Here is a 23162-nt window from a genome sequence, read left to right on the forward strand (position 1 = left end):
AGATGGCTTCACATGACAAATATATATATATATATATATATATATATACATATAACATAAGAAGAGTTATACTTATCAAGAACATAAGTAAGTTTAAATGAAAACTCTAAATTTAGAGTGTTTGTGTAAACATTTTTGGACATTTATGTTATGTACATGGAGATCTATTCTAAATCCTGCCATTAAAGTCTATATTGAAATTATATAAGTAAATATGAAAGACTTGTATTAAAAAAAAAGCTGTTTGATTATATATATTGTTTTGAATGAAGTTGCTTTTAGAAATTATATTTTTCCCATGTATAGTTGCTGCATGTAATACCAAATCATCATTTAGGTATTAACACGTACATATACAAATTTTACTATGGGGATTATTATTATTATTATTATTATTATTATTATTATTATTATTATTATTATTATTATTATTATTATTTATGTTATAAACTTAAATATGTAAATATTTTAATCTATAGTATATGTACAGGGCGTAATTTATATATTGTCTACATATAATTTGTTGTTAAAAAAGCTGAACAGACACGTCGCCAGCATCATTAGCTGAAGTATGAGTCAACGCCACACAAAAGTCAGGTGTAAAACCAGTAACGTGGTTTTGAGTGTGAACAAAAGCATGGGAGGGAAATCACCACGCCGCTCGCATTCCCTGCTGATAACGGAATCTTTAATGAAAGGTTTGAGCGTTCTGTTCGGAGTTACTACTGCTGCACACCTGGAAAAGAGTAGAGCTGGGCAGCTGTCATTTAGCACCCGCTGTTGTTTTAGTGACTAAAGGATGTTACATCAATCCGATACCTTTTACTCTAATGTGAAAAGGAAATAAACTATAGCCTGTAGTTTAATAACCGATAGCATCCCAGATATTCAATTTGCCAGCTGGCTAATTTGTCGATGGGTTTGACAGGAGAACAGCATCACTAATGATTGTTATTCAGAAAGCAGAGTTCTGTAATCAAAACACGGTTGTTATGAATGACTCAGTCTTGTTGTGACAGACACGCCAACTATCAGAGTATTGACAAATTTACAGTGCCGCCTAAAGCTATAACGCAAACGCTAATCCAGGTGGTTTGCATCGCAGTCAGGTTAGCCAGACCGAATAGAAAAGCCTCGAGGAAAATTTTGTTTTGCCTCTTACTCAACTGCAATGGAGAAAATTCCCCAATGGTGCAGTCTCCATATTTTATGATTGTTATTTTATCGGCTGCTATGAAAACCCATGAACGCATTGGCTGCAAACGTAGCATAATGTGTTAGTTTAATAAGAGCGGATCACGTTTCTTTAGGCCTAATACAGACTGCAAATTGGATTTTTAAATTCCCCTTTCATCACAGAAAGGCTAACAAGCTAATCAGCGATGCCAGCTGCTATCCTTGTACTAGAAAGATCAGTGTGGCCAAAAACGCTGCACCCAGGACATTCCTGCTTTCACAAGATGTGTCTTTAACACTGCATTTTAAAAGTGCATTTTGTAATACCAAATGGAAAGATTTTAAATTACACTTGAAATTATTGTTTTAATATTATTTTGTCATGCACTACTGATGGTTTTGACAAACATACTAAAGCACTTGTAAAAAAAGTAAGAAAAAAAATATATATTTTTAAATGTAGAAATTTGTAACTTTATTGCTATAGTGTTACAGATATATTTACATAATGGCGTGTTGCAATAGAAATGACATTGAGGGTTTTTTTATGTTTCCCATAATTACTTGAAAGGTAATTTGGCAGTACCCTTTAATCATTTCAAAGACAACAAGTAATTTTGAGATCACAAATGGAGATGTACTTACATCCTATTTAAGTAAACTCTTAAGTTCCACTAATTGCACTTAATATAAATTTCACTGAATACGTTTTCATTATAACACATACATTCATTTAGCACTTGTATTCTTCTGTAACAAGCACGTTTTTTAAGAGTACTAAGTCTACTTCTTTTTCACATGTGTGACTCCACTGATGTGAATTTAGGACAGGAGTGTTCAGAAAACCAGTTTGAAAACGATTGGGTTTGGTAACACTCATCTCTGCCTGTAAATTGACATGTACTGTTATGTCAAACTACTGTACAAAAAACTTTTTTGTTTGTTTGTTTCTTTATTTTTATGTGAAAAAAACAGCTTGAAATCATATGCTTTTGAAATCAGTCTGTAAAGAAAGAAAGTAAGTCAGTCAGTCATTTGGGTCAACGCCAGAAGGCCTAGGGATTGTTTACCCCAAAATTAAATTTGTCATAATTTACTCACCCTCATGTTGTTCCAAACCTGTATGATTTTTTTTTTCTGTTGAACAACAAAAATATTTTTGGTAACCAAACAGTTAATGTTAGCTATTGATTTTAACAGTATTTTTTTTTTTTTTTTTTTTTTTATACTATGCAAGTCAATGTTTGCTTGCCAGCATTCTCATACAGATTTGTACTTGAGAGTGAGTACATGATGACAGATTTTTCATTTTCTGGTGAAATATCTCTTTAGGAAGACACCTTTAAACACAGTGAAGATGTACTAAGAAATGCTTCTCTCAGTGTCACCACAAATAATGTTTTTCATAATTTATATTACAAATTCTATTATATATTATATAATATATTTATACGTGACGCTGGAGCACAAAAGCAGTCATAAGTCACACTGGAATATTTGTAGCAGTAGACAACAATACATTGCATGGGTCTAAATTAAAAAAAAAAATGTTATGTCAAAATTATTAGGATACTAATCATGTTCCATGAAGATATTTTGTAAACTCCTACCATAAATACTTTTAAAGGTGATTATTCAATATATGGATTTTGTTGCACCCTCAGTTTCCAGATACTTGTATCTCGACCAAATACCGAACCAAGCATCAATGGAAAACTCCTTTATTCGTCTTTCAGATGATGTAGCAATCTCTATTTCCAAAAATTTACCCTTATTACTGGTTTCATGGTCCATATAATACATTTATAAATATTGAATAATTATTTATTTTCAATTATATAATTGGAGATATGCTTTTCCAGAGCTTTCAGAAAAGGACAGGGAGACCTGTGGATGTCTGGAAAGCCCTGAGCCACGGCGTTCTGTCCCGGGCCGGTCGGGCCGCTGGATAACTGAAGTGGTCTTGAGAGGAGGCTCTCAGTGGCCCTGCTCAGCGAGGGCCGTGGAGTGTGAACAGCGGCAGAGATGCCTCCAGGGTCAATCCTTTAATATTGATTACAAACTGGAGCGGGGCAGCAGGACCGACAGGCTGCAGCTGTGAGTTTGTGCAGCTTTGAAGTGACCCGCGCCTGTTGGCGGGTCCCAGGCCCTCGCGCATGAGGAGAGGCTGCAACTATGTGCCTGCCTGTGGGAAAGAATGTCACGCGACGCCACAGCGACGGAGCCTGCCACCGACAGGGGACGAGATTTAGAAGAGCCACGGTGAGATTCCTGCCAGCAGCAGCTACTGTCCCCTCGCCACCGCTCAGAGAGAGAGAGAGAGAGGGGCGCTGGGAGCATTATAGTCAGAGAGGTTAGGGGTGAGAGCGCTCTCTCTCTGATCACAGGGATCTGTGCTGCACTAGTGCTGTCTGGAAACAGGAGCGTACGGATACCCGAGCAGAGTTTGTTTTACACTGAAGACCGACTCGCTCACTGTTTTGTCTACTCAGACTTCGGCCCAAAACATCAGAGCAGATGGAAATCTGTTTCATTTTTGTTTTAAATTCCTGCTCCAGCCATTCCAGTATATGTTGTTTATATATTATTAGGTTGATTATGCTGTGAGTTAAATATACTTTGTGATTCAGAAATCATAGCTTTTATTTTGCATCAATAATATTAATAAACCTTATTAAATGAGTTAAAACAATATGTTAAAAGCAGAATGATAAATCATCAGATGTTTTATACTTTGGGTAAAAGTCCACTAGTATCTTTTTTTGCATTAAAAAAATAAATTAAATAAATATGAATAAACCTTATTAAAACATATTAATTAGAAAATAAATAAAACAGTAAATAATAACTTTCATGTTTATTAGTATTCATTATTTCATTTAGTTAAATAAAATAATATATATAGCATTTTATATATATATATATATATATATATATACAAAATTACAGAAAATACAAAAATAAATATCAAATATATGATTGAACCTAGATAAAAATACTGCATAATAGTAATAATGCATAATATTATTTATTTATTCATTCATTCTTTTTTATTTTTTTATTTACTTATTTATTGTAAAGTAGATTTTTTTTTAAATCCCAGATTTTTAAACATTTGTACTCTCCAATAGTATGTTATCCAGCTCTTACAGTTTTACACATAAAACCATCCAACCAAACAAAATCATAAATAATAATATAATATGATATAAAAACATCTAAATAATTTATTTATATTTGTTTGGTGTCAATTATATTGTGACTCTTAAATTATATAAAGGCCAAAATGGATATTCTACAAAAATAAAACTTTTTCTCTCAATTTTTTTTTTCTTTCACTTTTTACAAAAATATAATTCATTAAAACAGCAGGGGGTGATCTTACATCAAAGGAGCAATACACTATGCCTATTTCCTAATAAACATTTTTTCCCTTTGCATCTGTTCATGTAGGTAACAACAGTGTGTGTGTGTGTGTGTGTGTGTGTGTGTGTGTGTGTGTGTGTGTGTGTGTGTGTGTGTGTCTGGTTTTGCTTTAACTGAGGGACAAACAGATAGTAAAACCAGAAATCAGCTGCATTGTGTTCTATGAAAACAGCTTAATTTACTTACTAAATAATATGTTAATGAGTATGCAATAATCCAGAAAGGTTTGTGTGACAGTTAATTCTGTAGGAAAGACAACAGAGAATATTAGTAGCTGCATATAGGGAAAAAATTGTCAATGGAAAAGTCCCTCCTGTGAAAGCAAAACAAATTGTGTACAATGTATTACATAGTCAACATGAACAGTCATTCCTTTATATAACTTTAACTATAAGTTTAAAAATATATAAATATTCATTTAAACCAAATTGAACAGAAGTGAACTGGGCTCTGGATAAAGAGACAGCGAGATAGATTGGAGCTAGGATGCGATTAAGAGGAGAATGCTCTGAAATGATGTATAGTTTCATGTGAGCTGTCACAGTAAAGGACAAAACATAACAAACTCAAATAGATTTACTGTCTTCACGGCTAATTAATACCTGCCACATGATAAGAATGTGTGGAATACGGTACACGCGTATCTCATTCCTCAACCAGAGCATTTCAGAGTTTCTGTGTGACAAATGTCAAAGAGAGGAAAAATGATTTGTTTCACCTCTTGTGTAGGTAAAGAGGAATGAGGGAAATTGTATAATTATGTACTCGAGCTATTTCACATAAGGTGAATTATTTAGGTAATGGGTTTTATGCTGATTGCAGTGTTTGCCAGCATAGCAATTTAGTAGTTTGTGCTGCGGTAACGCTCTGCTATCATGCTAAATTACGAAGCCTCTGTAATTTACTCCTCAAAATTTATGTGCACAGAAATTTGCTTAATGTCTTTATTTGGGTGGGTGGGGGGGTAATTATACCCTCTCTGTTTCTATGTATTCTGTTGATATATATTTTAAAATGTAAATGAATTTATTTTATTTATTATTAAGCTGTATTTTCAGCATCATTCCTCCAGTCTTCAGTGTCACATGATCTTCAGAAATCATTCTAATATACTGATTTGCTGCTCAAGAAACATTTCTGATTATTATCAATGTTGAAAACAGCTGTGCTGCTGAATTTTTTTTTTTTTTATTATTATTTTTTTTTGTGGAAACCATATTGATTGATTGATTCATTCATTCATTCATTTTCAAGACTGGTGAATATAGAGTTCTGTTCTAAAGTTTGATTCTCTATTTTTATTCTAAATTTTGGCAACATTGAATTGTGTTGTACCTTACAATGTGTTTTACGATCTAATCAATAATTGTAACCACAGTTATCTCACTTATCAATTCATTGTTATACTTTTGCATTTTAAATTGTTTATAATTATTTGCAGTGTATAAAATAGATAATAGATGTATACGATAGATGAATGTTAAAAATAGAAATAATGTATTACAATGAACATTATGAATAATTATAATGCATTATACCCTTTAATAACCATTTATAAGGCATTAAGCATTAGGCTTTAAGAAGAAAAAAACCTTGGAGGAAGAACTCTATAATAGCAAACAGACATGACATCATGTGGCATAAATATCTATTAATAATTTTCTTCCCAATTAAGGGTGGAACGCAGGACGAGTCTAATAGTCAGCCTGTGCTATGACCTCACTGCCCCATAACAATGATCCATTGAGGGCCGCGGCCTCAGAGCTACACGGCAATTGGTGTCCATAAGTTTTATTTGGCATTTTACAGCTATTAGGTCACACCAGTTCTGTGCCATGAGTAGAGAGAGAGAGAGAGACTGGAGGAGACAGATGGACTGATAGAAACAGAAACTGAGGGCATGTTCAACTCCAGCATGTTCTGCAGCTCTTTTGAAATTAGTCATGAACAAGAAAATAGTCAAAGTCGAATTGCTGTAATCCATGTTCCTGTTCCTGTGTGTCTCTGTCAGGTTTAGCAGACATTGTCAGGACGTGTGTGAGAACGATAAGGACCAATAACACTTTTTATTATTTGAGGATTTGAGCATGAAAATGTTATGCAATTCTATTCACATTTATTCATTAGACACTTTTATCAAGATCTCCTTCCTCAGGAACAAAAGCAATTTGTCAGAGAGACAAAAAATACATACACAATGCCAGGTTTGATAGACAACTATGAATGTCTATATTCTCTGTATGAATAGACTCTATAATAGACTATATAAACACTAGTATAGTAACACTAGTAGATTATTTTTATTTGTATTATATAGAGAGAGATAGAGAGAGAGCGAGAGAGAGAGAGAGGTGCATCTCAATAAATTAGAATGTCGTGGAAAACTTTTAATTGTGATGATTTTGGCTCAAATTTAACAAAAAACCCACCAATTTACATTTCAACAAATTAGAATATGGTGACATTCCAATCAGCTAATCAACTCAAAACACCTGCAAAGGTTTCCTGAGCCGTCAAAATGGTCTCTCAGTTTGGTTCACTAGGCACAAGGAATCAAGAGCCACCACACACAGACGTGTCAAGGAATTTGGCTACACATGTGGTATTCCTCTTGTTAAGCCACTCCTGAACCACAGACAATGTCAGAGGCGTCTTACCTGGGCTAAGGAGAAGAAGAACTGGACTGTTGCCCAGTGGAGTAATGAGGAATGAGAGCAAGTTTTGTATTTCATTTGGAAACCAAGGTCATAGGGTCTGGAGGAAGGGTGGAGAAGCTCATAGCCCAAGTTGCTTGAAGTCCAGTGTTAAGTTTCCACAGTCTGTGATGATTTGGGGTGCAATGTCATCTTCTGGTGTTGGTCCATTGTGTTTTTTGGAAACCAAAGTCACTGCACCCATTTACCAAAAAATTTTGGAGCACTTCATGCTTCCTTCTGCTGACCAGCTTTTTGAAGATGCTGATTTCATTTTCCAGCAGGATTTGGCACCTGCCCACACTGCCAAAAGCCCCAAAAGTTGGTTAAATGAGCATGGTGTTGGTGATCTTGAGAGAGAGAGAATCTATGGGCTATTGTCAAGTGGAAGATGAGAAACAAGAGACCAAACGATGCAGATGAGCTGAAGGCCACTGTCAAAGAAACCTGGGCTTCCAGACCACTTCAGCAGTGCCACAAACTGATCACCTCCACGCCACGCCGAATTGAGGCAGTCATTAAAGCAAAAGGAGCCCCTACCAAGTATTGAGTACATGTACAGTAAATGAACATACTTTCCAGAAGGCCAGCAATTCACTAAAATATTTTTATTGGTCTTATGAAGAATTATAATTTGTTGGTGGGTTTTTGTTAAATGTGAGCCAAAATCGTCACAATTAAAATAACCAAAGACTTAAACTACTTCAGTCTGTGTGTACTGAATTTATTTAATACACGATTTTCTCAATTTTAATTGAATTACTGAAATGAACTTTTCCGTGACATTCTAATTTACTGAGATGCACCTGTGTGTGTGTATATATATATATATACATATATATGTGTGTGTGTGTGTGTGTGTGTGTGTGTTATATTATAAATTTAGTTTTCTTTTTGAGCTTAGCATATAGGCTATTTTAAAATTATTCGTATTAACTGACCTAATTTAGTTTCATTGATGTATTTAGCACATTTAATAACGACCAAAGTGCTGCACAAAAATATTAAATAAGGACATAAACAAGTTACAATATAAAACAGATCACAAAAACAGCAACTTACTGCAGTCCTTATTTATGATTAATATATAGTTATTATGTTTAGAGCTTTTAATAGTTGTTTTTAGCTTTATTTCTGAATTGACATTTTTAAAAGTATTTTTATGAAATGACCTCACTTTTATGATTAATTTATATAATTATTATTTTCGTTTTCTTGCTCAGACACTTTTTTTTTCTTTTGATGTCTTGACATGTCATTACGTTATTTGAACTGATACTGTACATGTTTAGTATATATTTCTTTTAGTTGTACCTTTGGCATAAATCATGAATTGAATTTACACTTTCCCTTCAGTAATCTGAAATGTACGTATGGTTCTTTATTTGGTTTTCCATCCTCGTGTCGTTCTAATGTTTGAAGTTCTGTGAGCGCGTGTCTTGGCTTATTGAATCTGTTTAAATAGTCCTTGAAATGAGAATTTGCAGCCCAGTTCTTCAGTTTCTTTAACAATTGCATTTAAAACTGATTTGAACATGAAATAATAACAGTTTTAATCCAAGGCAAACATGATCCGGGGTTCAGGAATGATCTGTCATGGCCATTACACTGTAACTGCAAGGCAAACATTATTTTTACCTCAATGAAAGTGCTGGCTTAATGCAATTACTCTAGTGATGTGTGATTTCCAGGCATTTTAACTATGCTTCTCTGTGTCTCTTTTTCTCTTTTTACGATCTGCTTCATAAAGGATAGCATTTTGGCTGAATGGTGCCCGGACTCTTCTCATGTGAGTAATAAGACTACAGTATATATATATATATATATATATATATATATATATATATATATATGTGTGTGTGTGTGTGTGTGTTTGATCTGAGAGTCAATTACAGCATTGGACTGCACTCTGCTAACCACACCGAGCCACGTGCTCTCAAATGCACTCCTGTGTTATATTTTATGACATTTATTTAATGCATGTGTCATTTAAATAATACCAGTGCCCTGCCAATAATGTATGCACGTTTAAAAACATACAACAAATAACTTTACTTGCATGCAGTTTATTGCATACAATTCCAGATAACCTCAACCTGCAAGTTTATGAATGTATTTAGACTAAGAAACATTACAAAGAAAAAAACATAAGACCATTTTGAAGTGATTTTATATAAATGCACTTCCAACAAAATAAAGATAGGGCACAATGGATTGTAAGGAGACATTTTACTTTATTTATGTTTATTTGTTTGTTTGTTTGTGTGGTGTTTTGTCTGTATTTTGAGTTCTGCATTTCATTGTGTTTTTAATTAGAAGTCATGAAAATGTCCATAAAATTGATAGATAATATCCTGCCAGAAAATTACTGGTACATTTTAATGCATATTAAACACAATTGACTTTTTTGTAGTTATATACACATATTTAAATAAAAACATAAAGATTTTATTGTTTTAATGCTGGAAAAACCAAACTAACCCAAACAAAGTTGCCCAAACCAGCCTAAATCTGAATCAGCTGCATATTTTCACAATGTATTATATAGTTACTTTACGAATGGGACTGTTAACTGTTTGCTGGCTTTGTTAACTGTTATATAGTTATTTAGTGTTGAACAGTGTTCGGGAAAGTTACTTTTAAAAGTAATGCCTTACAATATTGCGTTACTCCCTAAAAAAGTAAATAAATACTTAGTTACTTAGTTACTTTTTATGGAAAGTAATGTGTTACATTACTTTTGCGTTACTTTCACGTTACTTTTTAAATATGAGCAGGGCTTGATTGTTTTTAATATAAGAAGTTCTATTTATAGCAAATGTAAAAGCCCTTTCACACCAAAAAGTGTAATGAATAAACCTCAGGCTGAAGGAAAAGTAAATTCACGTCTGTACAGTAGAACACAGGAGAAGAAGGTTCAACACTCTTCAGCAATAAAAAAAAAAACAATGAAGCACAATTGTTAGTTTATCTAAAGTCATTTTTTTAATTATTAGTATGGTTGAACTGGATCATTAAAGGTCAGCAGCAAAGACACTGTTAATAAAATGGGAATAGATACATTTGTGTTATTTAATATATTTAGTTATTGCAGGTTTGCGTCATATTCTGAGTTTGCATTTCACTGTTTTGATTAATTTTGATGAATACTAAATCTGTTTTGTTTTTTGGTGAGTGGGATGAATTAATGCACATTCACATTTAGTCTAGAACTACAGTCACATCATGTTCACACAGCGCACACAACGCCTCCATACTTCCGATTTCTCCCAATATGGGAACAGGAGGCTTGCCAGTCAAAAAATGGGAATACAAAGTAACTGGCGTTACTTTTTTGAAAAAGTAACTCAGATATTTTCTTGTAAATTAAAAAGTAATGCGTTACTTTACTAGTTACTTGAAAAAAGTAATCTGATTACGTAACTCGCGTTACTTGTAATGCATTACCCCCAACACTGGTGTTGAAGCTCTATCTGTGTCTTCTTGACCTCTTCTTTATAGCCAAAAATAAAGAGCAAGTGCTGCCACACTTTAAGTTAGTAGTAATATGATTGTAGCTGGCAGTAAACTCTGCTAACTCTGACCTGGGAATTTTCTAATCCGTTTGTACTTGTCATCTGCTGGTTTCCAGAGTAACCCTGACTATTTTGTCACATATTGGAGCGAATTAACCTCTACTCACTTTCAACTGGTGACATGCTTTGCTTTATTAAATTGGCAGCAGGTTTTTCCCTTTTTTCTGTTGGCAAAGGTGTTATTATACGCCAGAGATTTAACCAATTATTTCCACTGCTGCCCGTTTTAAAACCTGTTTTCAGTATTTCTGACTCTCTACACAAATGTGTCTTAATATTGGAACGGTCTCCTAATAAAACTCCAGTCCTGCCAAAATGAAACCAATAATGCAGGAATGTGCCATTTAATTGCTTTTGCCGTTATTCTGAATTATTTATATAGTCCGGCTAATCAAATAATCATTTTCAGTGACTGAATGGGAGCTGGGTTGTGTTTTTCTAGGTGTGGCACTTGTTTGTCATCTCCTGTTTTATCTGTTGCATCATTCATTACTTCCCAGCATGAGAAACAAATCTGAGTTCAGCTACTGCTCATCAATCAGTCCAATCAATATTAGCAGTTCAAACAGAAGTCCAGCTTTACACATACAATCGCATACACCTTCATTTACTAGTAACCAAGCACGCGTGGGTGTGCGAATCTGAGCGTTTTGTGCGTTCAGGGTGTCGTTGTGCATCTTTCAACATGTGGTGTGCAAATATGCATGCATGTGTGAGAGCATTGAATCCGTCATGCCAAAGTATGCGTGGTCCTTAATCATTACTATAACTGATCGTGCCAGGTTTATTTGGTCTTGATTTGCCTTAGAAGCTGTTTACTCTATGCACAATTCATCAGAAAAGCAGAATTAGGTGGAGTGGTTTCAGCGGCCTGAACAAAGCTAACCTCTGTGGATGTGAATGGGCCTTTCTTTAGGAGGGCGGGTGAGTGTGTTTGTAAGTGACTGTACACCTGGTAACTCTGTAAACGGTTCTGCATCAACACAATGACTCACCATGAGTGTGTTCAAATGAAAACGTGGCTTACGTGTCCATATAACTTATGTAAACCTTGTCAAATCCTCTTGTGTGTGACTACAAAGGCGAACGTTTAATTGCGATTTCATCATTAATCTCTGCATCAAGCGTTTATGTTGCACTGGGAGTGAATGGCTGGGCGTGAGGTAGAAAAACAACACTGGGATGAGGTGTCATGGACGTGTTAAGCATCCAATAAAACTATTGTGATCCTCTTGGAGAGGGAATGGTACATGTGAAGCGAATCTGATGAATCCTGCTAAATGAGAGGAAATCAACAAGTGTTTGCCAGTCTGTTACATCATTGCTGAATACATGCCAAGTCAAGTCAAGTCAAGCTGGATCTCCTCCAGGTCCTCTCCAACCTCCCTCTCACAAACATGCTCGTTCACACCGACTCGTGATGCTTTCCCAGTTGTGTTTTTATTCATTTCAACTTGCTGTCAGGACACCTTTCTGTTTCATTCTGATGAGCCCAGTCCGTCGTCCTAAAGCCAATGAGATCCTCAATATTAATTGGGTTTTAAAAGACACTCAATATTCAGTACACTCTCACAAAAAAAAAAAAAAAAAAATCTGTCACTGGGGCAGTATTTTTTCAGAAGGTACACCTTTGTACTGTACCTTGTTTACCGCGCGAGGTAAACAAAATCGTACCTAAAGTCTAGATTTAAAAAGGTACTGCCTTTTGTATCTATTTCTGAGACACTTTTGGAGGAGAATAAAACAAACTAAACTGAGCTAGATAATGCAGAATTGTCTTCTGTAGAACTGCTTTATAGCAACTCTTTTGAAACATCGACTCCTGAAAAATCTTCCCTCCCGTCGGCGCAGGTTTGGAATTGCCCTCTCGTGTTAATTTTCTCTGTTTAGCAAAACTGGCCCTATGTGTTTTGTTCTAATGTAGCCTACATTCCACATTCATAATATAAACACATATATAAACATATTTGTTCTTTGCTTCTAGCTGTTTAAACATAAATACTTTTCAGATGCTGTCAATATCCTTCTTTATATCTCAGTGTTCATAAAGCAATGGCAACAGCCACACCAAACACTAAGATGTATGCACTCACTCACAGTCCTCTGGTGCATATACAGGCCCTAAAAATAAGATCATAGTGCAAAAAGCATGTAAATCTGCAAACAGTCTCCTGCAAGGACACTTTATTTAGAGGCCTTACTGTAAAGATACATCTGTTCACTTTCTGTGTGCAGAACAAGAATGCAAGTTTACCTGCATGTTGAATGAAATGTAAATCAAAGGAGCTTTGTAGGCCTTATGTAGCTACTTATCAACTTGAAGCTCACAAAATTCATGTTTGATGTATGACTGTGTAGTTTACTTTATGTTGTAGAACAAAATGTGAAAATCTCAACATTTAAAAACCCATACAAAAAAAATTGTCAGTAGAACTCAACATCATGATTGATAGCTCTATTATGGTTATAACGTGTATGCCCCAAAATCTGCAGTCAGTCAGTTTACATCAGTTTCAGTATGTAAATGCATTTACCCTCTATTAATTTTAATAGATTTTAGCTGGTTTAAATGCATTCTCCATTTAAATCAGTCTTTGGGTGCTCTTCAAACCATGCTCTTCAATGCTACTGTAGTTGACCATCTTATGCGTCATCGTCAAATAAATGCTGTCTTAGATTATGGGGTTGAAAGATATCCTCCTTTCTATCACACAGGGCAGGTAAGTCTATCAACGAATCAGCCTTGCAGGAAGGGAGCTGCTTAAAAGCTCATAAAAGTCACCTTTTCTTCACTTCCTTTTTGCTTAATCTTGTCCCTCTGGGCAAACGGATGGTTTGCTTGCACTTTGCAGAACTTTAAACCCGAGTTAAGCAGTTAGGATATATAGTAAAGAGAAAGACTAACATTATTTGCAAATCCATTGCGCTTTGTAATTTGCTGTAGTCTGCAGATAGCAATAATTATCAATTAGGCAGGCATATTTCTGCCTGAGCTTGCTTTATGAACTTTTAAGTGTTTGTTCTGGCTTTAGTTCAGTCATGCATGCTGTACCTGTGTTAGTCAGTGCTACATTTTAATGCATTTAATTGCACAGCCTTTCCAAGTCCTAATTTGATTTATATCCTGGACGGTCAGCCAGCCTTGCTGCTTTCAGGAGACTACAGACGTGAGCAAACAATCTTGTACCAGAGTAATTAGAAAAAAATTAAGCCACTAGCAAATAAAAATTAATGAACAAGGCGTACCTGTTCTTGATCGATGTAGCTCTACTTTTTTTCAGAAGGGTAGCTTAACTAGTTTAATTTACAAGTAGCTTGTAGCTGGTCAAGCTACAGTTTCAGAGTAGCTTCCCCAACACTGGTAGAATCTGCAATCTCTGACCCAGTTCGTTTGCTGGCTTTCATGGCTGCAATATGCGACCCGGGATGTCCAATTACTATTGGGTAAATTGGTGGTGGGTGGAGTCACACAGAACAAAACAAAAACAGACATTCTGACACAGAACGCACATTTCAAAGTAGAAAAACTGACAGTAGCATTGTTTCTCAGAGAAACAAGTCTGCGAACTTAGCATGTTTCCTAAATATCTGCAAATATTTTACGGCATTTTTATGCTTTAGCATAGTCAATCAATATACATACAGTAGCTTTAAAGGGTCATCCATGTATTCCATGCACACTGAAAATGTGCATGCTGTGCAGAGTATTCATAATGCATTATACTTTCAAAAATGGTATACCATTCTCTGCATACTGACTGACCTCTTCAGTTTTTCTTTTTAGCTTTTTTTTTTTAAATAATTCTTCATTTGCATTTTACAGATATATTTGAGAGTTTTTTGATAAATGTTGCTGACTGAACCTAAGCGTGAATCAGTAGGAAGAGCACCACAGCCATATTTCAAAAGCATGTGTGCTAAACACTACACCACAGCTCTGATTGATCGCATCAATTTCATTACAGCAGGGATTTGAAGCCCATCTGCTTACGCTGAAGCTTCATATGTTTAAACATTACGTATTTTCTCACCGCTTTTAGATGCATTAGGCAGCACTGATGCTTAGAATTTAAATCTGGGAAATCTTACAAAATCCCATTTTCCATTGCAATTTTGTGCAAGTATGTACAGGACAGACCCCACAGCAAGAGTGTTGTAACTGTGTAAGATGGTGATGTTCAAATGAAGTAGGTTTGAGGGGTTTGTAAGTGAGGCAAAATCAGCTACCTAAACACTTTCTATAGGCTGATGTTTGAACAATGTGTAGCATAAGCATCAATCAAATCTTAAATATAAATTACTGGTGTTTCTAATCATAGACTGCACTCACTTGTATCTTACCTTATAACTTGGCTTTTTATTTATTTATTTTTAAATTATGGCATTATACCTTTATTGTTTTTGGTTTGGTTTGGTTTGGTTTGTTTTTTTTGTTTTTTGTTTTTCTTCACTGCAAGTTTTAAGTGAATTTTATCCTGTACCACCAAAATGCAAAATTGAAATGTGCATCCTGACATTTTGTGTTCAAATTAAATACATGAAAATTCAGACATCATTTAGTCATTACTTTACTTTTTGTCAAGTTTTAATTTTCTGTGGGCCAAGGAAATAAACTTTCCCTTAAATTGCAGGTAGAAATAAAATGAAAGCACCATAAACATAAGTACTCCATTCGATTTGTGCTCTATTGCAAAATTATATATATATATATATATATATATATATATATATATATATATATATATATATATATATATATATATATATATATATATATATATATAATATATTATAATTTTGATTTCGACCAAAGTATTCAACAGAAATGACTATATGTCATTTTATAGATTTATACGGTATTTTTAGACTTTAAAAAGGCTTTTGATACTGTAAATCATGAAGTACTCATAAATAAATTGAAATAAATGAACTTTTCTCAACAAGCTTTAAACTGGTTCAAATCATACCTAGATTATAGACACCAATGTGTTAAAATTAATGGTGTGAAGTCATCACTACAAAAATGCAAACTGGGTGTACCACAAGGTTCAATATTAGGTCAGTTGCTGTTCTGTTTGTATATAAATGATTTACCTGAAAGTTGAAAGGAGGTTGGTTGTCAAATGTATGCAGATAACACAATTATTTATGTAACAGCAGAAACTTCTCATACGGCTGCAGAAAATTTAACCAAGCAAATGGTCTGTGTTTCCCAGTGGCTGCAGAGTAACTGTTTAACTTTAAATTATAATAAAACAGTTTCACTGTGTTTTTCATTAAAGAACAAAGCACTGGATGTATTTAAAATCAAAATTGACCTAAAGGAAATCAAGAAAGTGAGTGAATTTAAATATTTAGAGGTTATAGTAGACTCTAAGCTTAAGTTTGATGCCCATATTAAGAAAATTTCTAAGACTATTAAGACAAATTTGAACTGTTTTTATGATGATAAGATCATGTGTATCTCTTAAAGCAGCTCAAATGTTTATGCATGCTATGATATTATCACATATGACATTGTGCAATAATTTGGGGTCAAGCTTCTCAATCAGTTGCTAAGCCTGTAATGTCACTATAAGAAAAAAAAAACTTTAAAGGTAATGGATCAGAAACCAATGAAATGGCATCATTGTCAAATACTTAAAAAATATAATTTGTTAAGTTTTGATCATTTAAATGTATTTAAATGTAACAATGGCCTTGCCCCGATGTAGTCTGTCAGTTGATACAAAAATTCAGTAATGATGGGGCAAAGACCAGAGGGGCAGTAAGTGGGGATTGTAGAGTTTGGAGATGCAGAACTACTGTGGGTCAATCATCCTTTTCAGTAAAAGCTTCACATCTGTGGAACACCATAACACCATATTATGTTTATTTGTAGTTGTTTTGTTTCTTGTGATGATTGTGCTTGTTTTTTGTTTGGTTGTTTTGATTTTATGTAAAAGCCGAACCAGGGATGAGGGCTGCAAACTAGCTTTATGCTACATGCCCTATGTATACGGCATCGGTTGTCTCTGTATAACAATGCCTAGTGTATTGTCCCTGTTAAATAAACAAATAAATAAAATAAAACTCTACCCATTTCTAAACAAGCACACTTCGTTCAGGTGAACAGCGGGTTTCTAGCCTCTAGTGATTTCATCATGTGTTTAAATAGTGGCTGTCAGAATAGTTGGATTATTATTACAAGATGTTTCCAAGGAACTTATTTTGTTTTGTTCTACGCTATATTTGACGTGTAAACAAGCCCTTAAATGAAGTGTTGATTGTTGTTAAAGGTATGGCTACATGAAGCCCCATGATTAAAAAAATAAAATAAAAAGAAAACTCACCTTTTCACCCACTCAGAGGAAGACAGGAGTGCATGTCCCATCCTGAGCCACCAGCACCTCTGGGCCCTCACAGCAAACCTGTAAAACAGTTAAACAGTTAATGCCCACTGACAGATGGTCATGTTGCATATTCCTAGTTTTGGAACGTCATCTTGGAAAAATCACAGGCGAATGTTTTAGGAAAAATATGAGCACTTGACTTTATTTTCTTTTTTCTTCTTTTGGAAAAGACTTCTTCTTTTTATTTTAATTCACAAAATCTTCCCTTTATGAAGTGGAGTTTAATTTATTAAAAATAAAAAAAAATTATTTCTGCATTTCTGAAATGTGTGGGAGCATGCATACATATGTGCATGCATGTTGGCGTAGGCATGTTTCTAAGTTTTTGTAGACTAGCAAGTGTTTTGCCTCTAGCTCATCATTTAGATTTGCATGTTCCTGTTCACACCTAGAGCTCGTCGTATATCATGAAGGGTAGGCGGACATGGAGATGCAGCAGGCACACTCAGTCCACAAACAACCCAGCATTAATCGAGCCCTATAATTGTTTAGAATTTATAGTTTTGCATTGCCTCCGAGCAGATGAGGTACACACTTGCACAATCTGCCAACTGAGGTGTTTGGATATGCAGTGCTTATGCGGGCATTCTTTCAGCATGATTCCAGTGCAGCCGCCATCATGTACACACTTTTTGTGCATGTTCTCTCTCTCTCTCTCTCTCTCTCTCTATATATATATATATATATATATATATATATATATATATTTTTTTTTTTTTTTTTTTTTTTTTTTTTATTATTATTATTATTATTTTTAACAGTATGGCAATAGAAGCTTATTCATCAAAAACACAAAAGAATACAACAATATATATAAACAATATATTTGTATCACCTTTATGACAATATTTACGTCATATTTATAACATTTACACATTTAACAATGTGTGTATATATGCATGTGTATATCATACTGCTGTCAAACGATTCATTGTGATTAATCGCATCCAAAATAAAAGTTTTTGTTTACTCAATATGTCTGTGTGTGCTGTGTATATTTATTATGTATATATATAAAGACACACACATACAGTATATATTTTGAAAATGTACATATATATATATATATATATATATATATATATATTCATATAATTTATGTTGTGTATAAATATATTTAATATATAAACATTACATATTTTTCTTAAATATATGCAAGCATGTGTTTGTATTCACATATACATATTAAGTATACACCGTACACACATATATATTATATGAACAAAACCTTTATTTTGGATGTGATCGTTTGACAACACTAATATAGATTTATGTATGTATTATTAATTAAATTAAATATTAATCAAATGAATTACTAATTATTAAGTACTCACCACATTAACACATTTAAAACACACACACAGACACAGAATCACAACTTGACACTGGATTAAGCCTGACAGCAATAATGCGAGGTAACTGTCTGCTTTAAATTCAGTTCCTATAACTTCACACCATACTATTCTTTGCAAATGAATAGATAGTCTATTCTGTGTGGAAGACAGACAGCTTGCTTAATCCCACTGTTCTCCAGATGCCCTGATGGCACAGAGCCAGGCTCACCCAGGACATGCCCTGACACCAGCGCCTGCTCCCATCCAGCTGCTGCCAAAGGCCTGTCATAACCTCTCAAAGGGCAAGGAACATTACTTATGTCTGGGTTCCATTGATAGGAGGATGTATTGCATATCCATAAAGGACTTGAATCTTGTGCACACGCCACGCCTGATATGTGAAAGAACAAGAATAAGCCCCGCCATTCAGTTTTACAAAGTTGCAAAATAACTGCATCTCTCCCATATGTAGAAACATCCACAACATTTACTGGTTGGGCTACGAAGCATTGACTCATCTTACATCACAGCATGTTTTTGAGAACATTCAGAGCCTGTGATAAATTTCATGAGCTTATGTTTGAACGTAACCATCTGGTTTTCGCTTGAGAGCCTGTACAACAGCAGCTGACCAGTATGCAGAACATACATTATGCTAAATTAAATAAAAAAAAAAAATGTAAAAAAAGACTTTCTTAGTCATAGATTTGTGATTTCACTAGAAAAGTCTTAAAGCAAGTAACACAATTTTTTGGGGAAAGTTTTGAAATAATTCTAAAATGTTGACTTTGACCAATTTTCTTGTCAGGATTATTAAATTATTTAAAACTTGCAAAAATGTCTCTTATGACACTGTACTGATGATTTTCTTCACCCAAAAGAAAATGTTATTTGATTGTGTGTTTTCAGTATTCAAAGAACGTTATAATGTCAAGTTTTGTTGTCGCGATTATAACACTATTTAAAGATTACAAAACTGTTTCTTACAACTGTCTACTAACTTTATTTATGCCCAAAATATTTTGTTAAATTATTTTTTTTCTCAATAGAAAATGAACGTTCATCAAGAAGAATAACACCATGATGATGTTCTGAGAATGTTGTTCTAAGAATGTTTCCTCTCAATGTTTTCTAAACTTTTAAAAAACATTCATGCCTAATCCTGCTGTTCTGTACTCTCAAAGTGCATGCAATTTCGTCTGCTATTTTTGAAACAAGTCTGCTTGAAAAAGCTGTAATGGTTTTGCCAGAGCAACAGATGCTTCTTGGAAAGTCAATCACTAATTAAGGATTTTATGAAGTAATAGAGGATTAGTGCTATCTTATTCATGGAAAACACCAGGGAGAAACCAGAGAGCGTGTAAAGCAACCTGCACCTGCAAAAGACTCTCAGCTAACGGCATTATAGGCACAGTTCACGGACACACCTGTGTCATGCACATGGCCTTGAGCGCACTCACATCCATGCTGTCCTCCAGGGAAGAGAGCTGCACTGAATGGGTTTATTAGTGCCTGTGCAGTCATTTTAGCTTCACTTAAATTGGAGCAGCACTTAACCGTGTGATGAAGCAACACGAGGGCCATTAGCTCACGCCGACATTCGCTGGGTGCCGAGTGACATCGCCGGCAGCTGCGATTACCGATGCCTGCCAACACTTCCACTGCGAGGGATACGTGACTCCGCATGAGCGCACTCCAGTTCGAGGCTGCAGGAGCCTGTGTAGACATTACAAGTTCAGCCCTACCATTTAAAACTGTACTCATAATTTAACTGCAGCCAAGCTACTTTTTTGAGTAAGGATGCAGCTATGCTTATTAAGGGGGAATTGTATTTAAATACATAACTGATGCAACCACAACTCATTGAAAATATGTTACTCTATTAACAAAACCTGAAATGTGTTGCTCCCCATACATTTTGCTGCACTTTTCAGAACATCCACAAGAGGCACTCTAAGATATATTTTCCCTCCATTGCAGATGGGGGTTTATGAAACAACCTTGCTTCTACAAGTCTTTGTGCTTTTTTATCATGATTCGGGTTTCACAGGAGTTATAGTGCTTTACATCGTAAGTGCATTGCTGTACCAGGTGTGATGCAGAGCAAGCTTACTATATCAGAAAAGCCTAAGATACAGACCTGATTATGTAATTTTAACAGCAAATGTATTAGTTTACAAAGCATGCACTAAGTTAAATGTGTTTTGAGGTCTTAACATAGTACCATGCAAGAAACCACATAGAAATGTTGTGTCTTTATTTGTCAATAATAAGCCACTGTAATCATAGTTTGTGTGAAAAGGTATACAAGTTATTGGTGTTTTACTGCCTCTAGTGTTCATTTCAGCTGGAAACTGAACAAAATGATCGGTCTGTGCAAGAAACTGAACAGAATTTATACTATTTTTAACTTTGATTATTACCGCAATGTCTGAACTGTTGTGCCGTCTTCTTCATCTTGCTTTACTGTGGACCGCAGACTTATAAGTCCATTAAGTGCCACCTATCTCTCAAATGGATTTGAGAGACAGGTGTCCGCAGGGCTTAATTTGTGCCAGAACAAGCCGGATCCGGCACCTCCGAAATCCGATCTGGCACCTCATTTTGGTGGATCCCCCTCCTCCAGGGGCGGCAGTTCATTGTGGCAGAGTATGGCAATTGCCATACCCTAACCCAGTTAGGTGTGCCGTGAGAAACTATCCAAACTTCACATCTCTATTATAATTCATTATTATTTTAAATCAGAGGGTTTTACAAATATTTAAACAATGATAAGTATTAAAAATAGCTTGTCAGTAAAACTTTGTAATGCCATTGGATCCTCAAGCTTTCAGTAAAACCTCGTAACTTCACCCCGCCTTTATTCAGATTGACGTGCTGCGAACAGCCTGGAGGAGACAGATATCCGCTTTTTCACAACGCAAGTGTTAATAAATAACTGATGTTTGAATAGTACAGGATTTTACTCAACTCTATGTCTGTAAAGGCTGATATTTTTGAGTGTTTGAAGACCGGAGAAGTAGGTTTTTTGCCATCTAGCCAATAAACTTTTGTACGTTTTAAATATCCTGTGCATAAGCACTTAATTACGGAGCCCCGCACATGACATGCAGGAAAAATATTAGGCTAAATCGTGTGCACGATTTACTAATTCCTTCCCTCAATGTACTAAAACGTGCACACGATTACTATTGCGTTCCCTTGATTTACTATTTCTTTCACTCGATTTATAAATTGTGTGCACAATTTCCTAATTCGTTCGCTCGATTTGCTAAATTGTGCGCACAATTTAGCAAATCGAGGGAACGCAATAGTAAATCGAGGGAACGCACTAGTCATCGTGTGCAAGATTTAGTAAATTGAGGGAACGAATTAGTAAATCGTGTGCACAATTTATTTATTTTTTCTTGCATGTCATGTGCGGGGCTACGTACTTAATAGTTTATGTCATGAGATTTTGGCCAAGTGGATTAAACAACAAGAAAAAATTAAGCGTCCATATAGCAACAATAAATGTTGTATAACCTGTAAAAGTTGATGAAAGTGTGTGATGCTATGCTTTTGCCTCAGATGCTGTCGTTCTATTGTCAGACAAAACAAAGATTTCCTCATTAGCCAGCCAAAAACCTTGTTATCTCCATTTGAGCTTGTTTTTCATGTAGCCTAATGCTAAGTGCATCTATCTATCTATCTATCTATCTATCTATCTATCTATCTATCTATCTATCTATCTATCTATCTATCTATCTATCTATCTATGAGTGTGCCATGGAATTGTTTTATTTATCAGCACCCACAACAGACATAATATTGTGTGTATTTGGTTGCTTGAGCTCAACAAACTACGAAAAATAACTCCTAATAGCCTGCTCGCAAAATGGCTTTATACGCATTAACTTTGGATGTGACTGTGAGGGCACATAATACAGCCTCTGGAGCGAGTAAGTACCAAATGGTTTAAAATACTTAAAAAGGTGTGCAAATTATAAATTTGTCTGACAATGCAACAATGACCCAATTATCCATCCATCCATCTTCTTTCGCTTATCCGGGGCCGGGTCGCGGGGGCAGCAGTCTAAGCAGAGAACCCCAGACTTCCCTCTCCCTAGACACTTCCTCCAGCTCTTCTGGGGGGACACCGAGGCGTTCCCAGGCCAGCCGGGAGACATAGTCTCTCCAGCGTGTCCTAGGTCTTCCCCGGGGTCTCCTCCCAGTGGGACGCGCCCGGAACACCTTCCCGGGAAGGCGTCCAGGAGGCATCCGGAACAGATGCCCGAGCCACCTCAGCTGACCCCTCTCGATGTGGAGGAGCAGCGGCTCTACTCTGAGCTCCTCCCGGGTGACTGAGCTTCTCACCCTATCTCTAAGGGATCGCCCAGCCACCCTGCGGAGAAAGCTCATTTGGGCCGCCTGTATCCGGGATCTTGTCCTTTTGGTCATGACCCAAAGCTCATGACCATAGGTGAGAGTAGGAACGTAGATTGACCGGTAAATCGAGAGCTTCGCCTTGCGGCTCAGCTCTTTCTTCACCACGACAGACCGGTACATCGACCGCATTACTGCAGA

Source organism: Carassius carassius, chromosome 23, assembly GCF_963082965.1.
Source record: "Carassius carassius chromosome 23, fCarCar2.1, whole genome shotgun sequence".
Taxonomy (NCBI): domain Eukaryota; kingdom Metazoa; phylum Chordata; class Actinopteri; order Cypriniformes; family Cyprinidae; genus Carassius; species Carassius carassius.